A 7741-nucleotide genomic window follows, 5' to 3' on the forward strand; every position below is an offset into this window, starting at 1 on the left:
GGACGAGTCAGCAAAGGGCTCACAGGCTGTGAGATATTCCTGTGCTCCTCCGTCAACTTGTGATTCAGCTGTGTGACACTGTTCCCCCGGCTCCTCTCCCGCATCAGCACCACCACGCGGATGTCACAGGCGTATCTGCACATGTGTCTGTGTCACGTGTCCTTTAACAGTGAAGCATGAAAGTAGCCCTTTACATGTTACACAGCACAAGCACATTCAAATGCATTGCTGTTATCATCAGTGCTCTACCTGTATGTGAGGACGGCAGGAAATCTGGTGCGGTGCCCCAGGTCCAGCTGCCTTACGATGTCCTCTGACCAAGCCGGTTCTTCTTCTGCATCCTTTGCACTCCAGATACTCCGTGGCCAGGTCATACCACCGTCCATGTCCAACACCTTGCGGACGGTCTGCTGCAGGCCGGCTGGACACAGACAAGTGGAACGGACCACATCTTTAGGGGCATCCAGAGAAACAAAGGGCGGGAGAAGAAGACATCTGCAGAGGCCGGAGGCTGAGTGAAGACAGTCGGGGGCTGAGGTGGATGCCACCAGAACTGAGGATGGGGCCTCAGCTCCGTCTTCCCAGTTTTTGCATTTCGGCAAAATAGCTTTCCTGATCCAGTCCTGCTGGAAGGATGGGAGGTGCTCCTTCCAGCGCCAGGAAGCTCTGCAGGGGACTGCAACACGGGGATGGGAAGGCACGGAGCGGCAGCAGCAGCAGCAGCAGCATCTGTAAAATAAAACACAATTAAGACACATCATCAACACATCTGTGTGTCCTGATTTGTTCATTTTAAAGTGGACCCAAATGTAGAGACAGAGGCTGCAGGTAGCTGATGAAAGTTTCATGAAAATCAATAGTTCTAACTATGGCAGAACTACTACTGAGCAGATTGTCTGGCAGGTTGCAGGCTGAGAAGAGAGAGAGAGATAAATTGGCACAAGGCGAGAACACAAACAAACAAGAACTATTAATCCAACAATAACAAATAATACTGGACAAAACAACATACTGAAGGGCTGAAGTAAGTAAAACAAGAACAAGGCTGGTCTAATCAAAGAATAAGTCAAACAGAAATCAAAACTAAAATTACCAACAAACACCAGAACAAGCCAGGACCTGACACTGTGTGCATGACCCGGTACTCACCGTGGGTAAAGAGCCGTCTCCGGGCAGCGGACTCAGACAACGAGGGACTGCAGCTGTTAGAAAAGATATTTTTTAACCTCACACGCTGCATGAGGTTAAAAAGGATGGTTTTGAGGATCATTTAGTACGTACAGGTTTTGGATGGAGAAAGTATTTTGTGTGCCAGCTGTGAAGGAGACAAATGCTTCCGTGTGCCAACAGGGCCTTTACAGTGGCAGCCATCAGGGGCCTGTTCTGACTGGCAGCAGGTGGAGGAGGATGCAGTGACGGTGTGCAGGTGGGCAGGAGACGGAGCTTGTCTCTTCTGCACGTAGGCTTTGAAAAGGGCCATGTTGGTGTTCAGCCGGGCGTTGGCCTTCTTCAGGTAGCTGATGAAAGCCTGGGCCTCCCTGCTGGGGTTCTCATACACCTCCTTCATGGACCTGCCTTTAAAGTCTCCCAACTCAGACACCCAGAGTCACCAGTCTTCTGGGCCTCCAGGAGTACAGCCTGCTTCCTCAGGAACACCTCCACAGCTTCCCACTCCTTGATCTGGGAGCTGTACTTGAGGAGCAGGTGTTTATTGGCCGACAGCGGGTTGTCCTTCTCCTCTTCTCTCATCATGCTGCTGACCACTGCATAGCCCAGTGAGTTTCAAGTATCCATTGGAACCTCTGGCCCTGGTACTTCCCAAACTGAGTCTTGCAGTGGGCCAGAACCAAGAACTGGTCAGTCGGATCCTCCACTCTGCCTCACAAGAGCAGTGGCTTCAGCCAGAACCTCCTTACGGCAGGCCTCCCTGCCACAGCACCTTCACTCCGGTTTGCCTCCTCAGTTGGGCCCATAAGGAGCTGACCCTGAGGAGTTCTGCGGAGATCTGGATATGCATGCAGGTTCTGACAGGGAAAAAGCATCGATAAGTATTCAAAATTACATATAAATATCACTTTAATTAATAACACAATCATTACACTGGATTCATGCCGCTTTTTTCACTCGGCATACTCTGAATCAAGACCACATAGCAGTATGATTTATTATAAAATAATGCAGGATGTTATCATTTGTAGCTCCGTTATGTTGCCCACACTGTGGACAGCAGGACCCGCAAAAACAACGCGTTGCTATAGGCGGACAAAAATACATTTTATTGATGACAAGAAATAACACATATTGGTGGAATCGTTTTACAGAATTATGTGCAATTTATATGTTTTCTGTTTTTTGGCGGGGGTGGAAAAAAATCCCACAGGAAGCCCGGTGTCGTTCTCCTCCCGCAGTGACATGTTACGCTAACTAATAAACACGGAATCTCATACACTGAGCTGTTGCAAAGAAAAACATATTTAAACTTACCGATCGCCAAACTATTTCAAAGAATTATTGATTGAAATGATCCTAGCTTCTGTCTCCTAGCTTTTCTAATGCTCCAGATCGTGGAAGCTGATTGGTCAAAAGTAAGCCACAGTGAGCCACCAGCTCGGGATGTGATTGGCCCACCCGGACATGAAGCAAGCAAGCACCGATTGGCTGGCGTTGGGCTTACTTTGAGCAAGTAAGCCCTTCTCCGCTCTAACATTGAGATGCTGCAGATTATGAATTTATTTTAGAAGTATTCTGACTTTATTCTCATTACAATTTTATCCTTTTAATATTCTAACTTTATTCTTGTAATTTTATGATTTCCTGTAGTTTTCTGTAATTCCTTGTTCAGTTGCTGCTTTAGTTTCTTCTTTCAGTTATAATGATGGTTTCTGGGATTTTTTTGGGTCATCAGAAGGGAATACACCAGGGTTTCTTGTGTTTGTTGGGGAGCGGGTAGGGGTTTATTTGCAGTATTTATACTACATTTGAACGTTGGTTTGTGGTTCCTCCTGCCCCAGAAACCAGAGTAACGCTGCTGAGAACTTCAGGGTTACTGTGGGCGTTGCAGTGCTCGGTCTGTCCAGCAGATGGCAGTCATAGACCAGACATCGGATGGCTCCGTTTAACCGCAGCAGACCGTTTTTTTCCTGTAGTTCTCAGTCAGTCTTGCCTTATGATATTAATGTGCTCATATTTACCTTTCACAATCACATTTGATGGCAGGGAGAGCTTTGAGTGTGCCATTTGCTGTCAAAGCTCTGGTTCTTGTGAATTCAGCTGGAGGGTTACTTTGTAATGGAGTCCATGATTACCCATCATGCATCTGTGCATAGAAACGACCAAGTTACAAGAATGAACAACAAATATGTGGATAGTATATCTTTTTAAAGTAGTCAAGTAAAGCAAGGAAGAAAAAGTTTATTTTACAAAAACCTTCAGTTTGGAGGTTTTCTCTTATGAAAGTGAAAGTAAAACCGCTGTGGAGAAGGGGTGGACAGAGGACTACAAATACTCCTCCGAGACGGTGTGCTACTGTCCTAGTTCTCTAGGACATATACTAAAATTGGAACGATACAGAGAAGATTAGCATGGCCCCTGCGCAAGGATGACACGCAAATTCGTGAAGCGTTCCTCATTTTCTTCTTTGTCCAGAGAAAAGAACATCTGCGAAGACATCCCAGAACAAAACGGCCCTGTCAAATCAATTATCGGTTGATGAACACGTTTCCTCCAGAAGCTCACTTCCCAGAACCTTTAGGTAGGTTCTTCCACCGAGGAGGCTGGCAGGTTATGTGAATCACATCCTATGGCGGTCAGTGGGTTTGTACCACCACCTTCTCCATTGGCAACAGCCTCACGCCATTCCCACATGCGTCCACTAGGGCAAACATCATTCAGATCCATTTGGTGCCAGTCGGATCATTCATGTGCGAGTTACAGCCAACCGTATGGAAACCGCGAGGAATCGCGAGACGCCACTCTGGTTTCCCCACACGGCCCGTCCACCAATCAGCTTTCAGCTTCGACAACACCTTGTTCTGTCGCCAGATTCAGTTTGAAATTTCTCAGTCAGAATGTAAAAGACGATGTCATCAGCAAAATAGTTGACTGCCAAGGTAGGGGGCAGGGCTAGGGTGATGTCACCAACTGGCCATGTGACCGTGAGGTGTGCTGCCTGAAACAGAAAGCTTCATAGCGCTGGGAGCTTGTGTTATTCCACCATGTTTCGTGGCAAACAGTCCGATTTTGAGGCTTGGCCACACCCACGTGCTTTGTTGCAGAAAAAAGCTTTTGATAACTTTTCATCTCTGATGCCTCAACAGTGTGCTGAGTGATTTTGCAATCTGGATATCACAAGGTGTAGAACAAGTATGCTAAAATCCATGTGTAAAAGAGACAAAATGGTGACTTTCCAAAATGACCGTCTTCCTTTGTCATTTGGCTCCAGGAAACTTTCTTGTATGTTCCGAGAAGCCACACAGATTTTCCAAATGTTGTTATCCTTGGTCAAAAATTTAATTGATTCTTTTCTTCTTTTTGTTTTTTTCAGCCTCAGTGTCCGTCCGTCCGTCCGTCCGTCCATCTTATTTCTGCTTATCTGGGGTCAGGTCGGGGTCAGCAGCCCAAGCAGGGAGGCCCTCTCCCCAGCAGACGTAATGGTCGGACCGTGGGGAGGCAGAGGAGAAGAGGTTTTACCATTAGACCAAACAAAACAAAGAAACCAGTTAAACTCCAGACATGACCTTCAAATTAAATAGATTTTTAGATATTTGTCCTTTGATTGTGGCAAATTTTAAAGTGAATAAATAGGTACTTTATTGTGAGGAGATCTGGTTCATGCCCTCTGCATTTTCATACAAATGCAGAGGGCATTTGTGTCAAATTAAATTTGACACTGAGACTTAACAGCTGTAAAGTCTCAGGCAGAACAACTTCCGCTCAGACTCACAATGACCGTCTTAGCTTTTTTCAGTTCCCTACCCTAACCCTCAATTTCAATTATAATCACCTGTAAGCAGCGTTGGAGGCTGCTCAGCGCCGCTCCCTCAACGCCACCTGCTTGCCACGTAAACGCTTTCGTGCAGATCCTGCATCTGTCCACCAGGCGATACACATCAGTCTGTCGACTCATCCCTGATGATGCACAAAAAATCTGGTGCAGATCGTTGATGTATTGAGGACACAGAGTTGTTGGAATACACTAGGGGGGCTGTGGAGTCAAATTACAATTTAATGCTATTGAGCTCTCCAGAGGTTAACAAAGGTCAATCATATCAAGCCTAGTGCAAATAGCATGATGCATGTATCATTTAACATGTTACTGTGTGTTGCAGGAATTACCAGATTCAGAGAAACTAGTTAATTAGGAACAACAGTAACGTGAAAATTAAATTTTGACATTGTTGATTTATTGCAAAATAGTATAGGAAGCAGAGGATATTAGGCAATATTAGATTTTTTTGAAACGTTGTATGATAGTATCACTTCCACCTGTTCTTACTGGCAATGAGGAGTTTGTTGCACTGCTGGTGTTCAGTCATCTTTCATGAAACTAAAGTTGTTCTTGTTACAGCTGCACTTTGTTTCCCTGCAGTGACGTGCGGTGAGGTTCATCGCTGGTGAGGCTCTGACGTCATCAGAATCCGATTTGCAAATAGATGCATAGATTGACAGCCGTTGACAGGTTTATGTTTACTTCTGCACCCTTACACATTTAAAACTGTAGCTCATAAAACGCACATTTCCTTAAAAAACTAATGTTATTGCTGTCTTACCTTTACTTCTACATGAAGTCCGTGCGTCGCTCCTTCTGCACAGAAACATCCGTCACTTTGCGATAGAAGTACTCCTTATCTCTAGCTCTAATAAAATATCGCTGCACTTGACTTGCTTACCGTATCGGTTAGCCTAGCTCGCTGTCACTTGCTCTGGCAGTTGTGGAGCGACAAGACGAATGTCTGGGATCTTGAGCGCCCCCTGCCATGAGGCCAGAGAACTGCCTGCCCACCTCCAACCTGTTCTCTGCCGTTTAGAATCGCTCAGCACTCGAAACACGTTACACAAACACAGTTGGTGACAAAAGCACTGTACATTATATACATGAGCTAATGATTGAGTTCACATATTAAATATGTCTAAACCATTTCATGGACGCCGTACAGCAACATGCTCTCTCCGCTTAGCAGCCAGCCAGTTAGCCAGGGATGCGCAATCCCAGGTGAGGCTTCCAAGCATTTCAATGGGAAATGAAGAAAATTCAGCGATTTTGAAGAAAGAATCATCCAAATTGGTGAAGCTACATGAAAAATAACTATTTCTGAACCACCGGATGAAGATAACAATTTCAATTATTTTATTATTATATTTTTTCTTTCATTTCTGTGATGAAAGGTGCCTCCCTGCCTCACCTGACCGCACGTCACTGTTTCGCTGACACCAACACCAAAATACAACACAAACGTAAGACACAAATACGCCATAAAATGATATAAATACATAAACATACCTCGCTGGCTGAGGCTTCCTGTGAGGCAGAAATGAGGCTGTCACATAAACTCACACCTGAACTACCTTTATATAGAACTTGCTAAGTTAGCATAGCACGTGCATCTTCTGGCTGCCTCAGCGAACATGCTGCAGTCACTTCCTACTTCAGTGTTTCAAAATAAGAGTCGTAATAACAAAAAGTATGAACAAAAGCAGCAGCCAGTTTACCGTTTACGCAAACAGAGGGAGCCTGAGAGTCTCTGATGCAGATTGTATAGATGGGTCGGTCCAAAGGTTTTTCCACTTGGATCCGCTTCCTTTGAGGATGTCTCCAACCGGCACTCACTGAGAGTGTCTGTAATCAGAACTGTGACGATGATGATGGATGAGATAATAATAATAATGGAGGAACTGGGTTCCTGTCTAAGAAAGAAATTCAAATAATTTACTTTTAAAATTATTTTAAAAGTATAAAATACATATAAAATATGTAAAAATTATGGCAGTAAAAAAAAGCATACATTTTTCTTTTGGTTTTTGTCATGCAGTCCACACTCCGGACAGGTTGGTGGCGCTAAAGCTTACAAACGTTTATTGCCAACCGCCAATAAATTTCAAGAAAAAGAAGACCTTCTCCTCCAAATTTCAGTTTGACTCAGTTCCAGTAAAGTTTTCTCCATTCCACTGTCACCAATTCCACCAGGGTTATTCATCACACCACAAGTTGATCTGCCATCAGGGAAATTTCTTAAAAAGGGAAAGAATCCAGTTATAGATAGTAATTATTTTTGGAAGATTTAAAGATATTATAATTATATGTACAGCTTCTCCTCGGGCTGCTACCTTATCATGGTGGAGGGGTTTGAATGTCCAATGATCCTAAGAGCTTTGCTGTCAAACACCCACTGAAAGCACTGAGGACATGGAGACATGTCTTCAGACCAGGAGCACTGCTGACCACACTGATGCCCATGAGCTGATCCCAGGTAAGATCCCATCTAGCTGCTCTCTGATGCTCCTACTCCACCTGTAGGCCCCGTCCCCATCTTCTTTGCTAAAATTTATGTGATCACGTGTTCCCTCGCCAGGATTCGGGTGAGGGAACACGTGATGAACACTCACAGTAAGAATTGAAGATATAGGAAAGATTAATTTCTGAATTACATCTCCAGCAGTTGATGGCAGTAACACAAAGTTTGTAAGCTGCCAGAAAACGCTACAGAAGAAGAAGACTACACTGCGTTACTGTTTGTACTTCCGC

At 44.7% G+C, this 7741-nt stretch overlaps 1 non-coding gene across 1 annotated transcript; it reads left to right on the plus strand.

The window, feature by feature from the left end:
* The first annotated feature begins 3527 nt into the window (after positions 1 to 3527).
* On the plus strand, positions 3528 to 3633 carry LOC129356065 (U6 spliceosomal RNA). Its single transcript, XR_008605345.1, has one exon. It is a non-coding gene; the product is annotated as a U6 spliceosomal RNA (small nuclear RNA).
* The last annotated feature ends 4108 nt before the right edge of the window (positions 3634 to 7741 follow it).

Source organism: Poeciliopsis prolifica, unplaced genomic scaffold (genome assembly GCF_027474105.1).
Source record: "Poeciliopsis prolifica strain line A6 unplaced genomic scaffold, Auburn_PproV2 SCAFFOLD154, whole genome shotgun sequence".
In the NCBI taxonomy this organism is placed as follows: domain Eukaryota; kingdom Metazoa; phylum Chordata; class Actinopteri; order Cyprinodontiformes; family Poeciliidae; genus Poeciliopsis; species Poeciliopsis prolifica.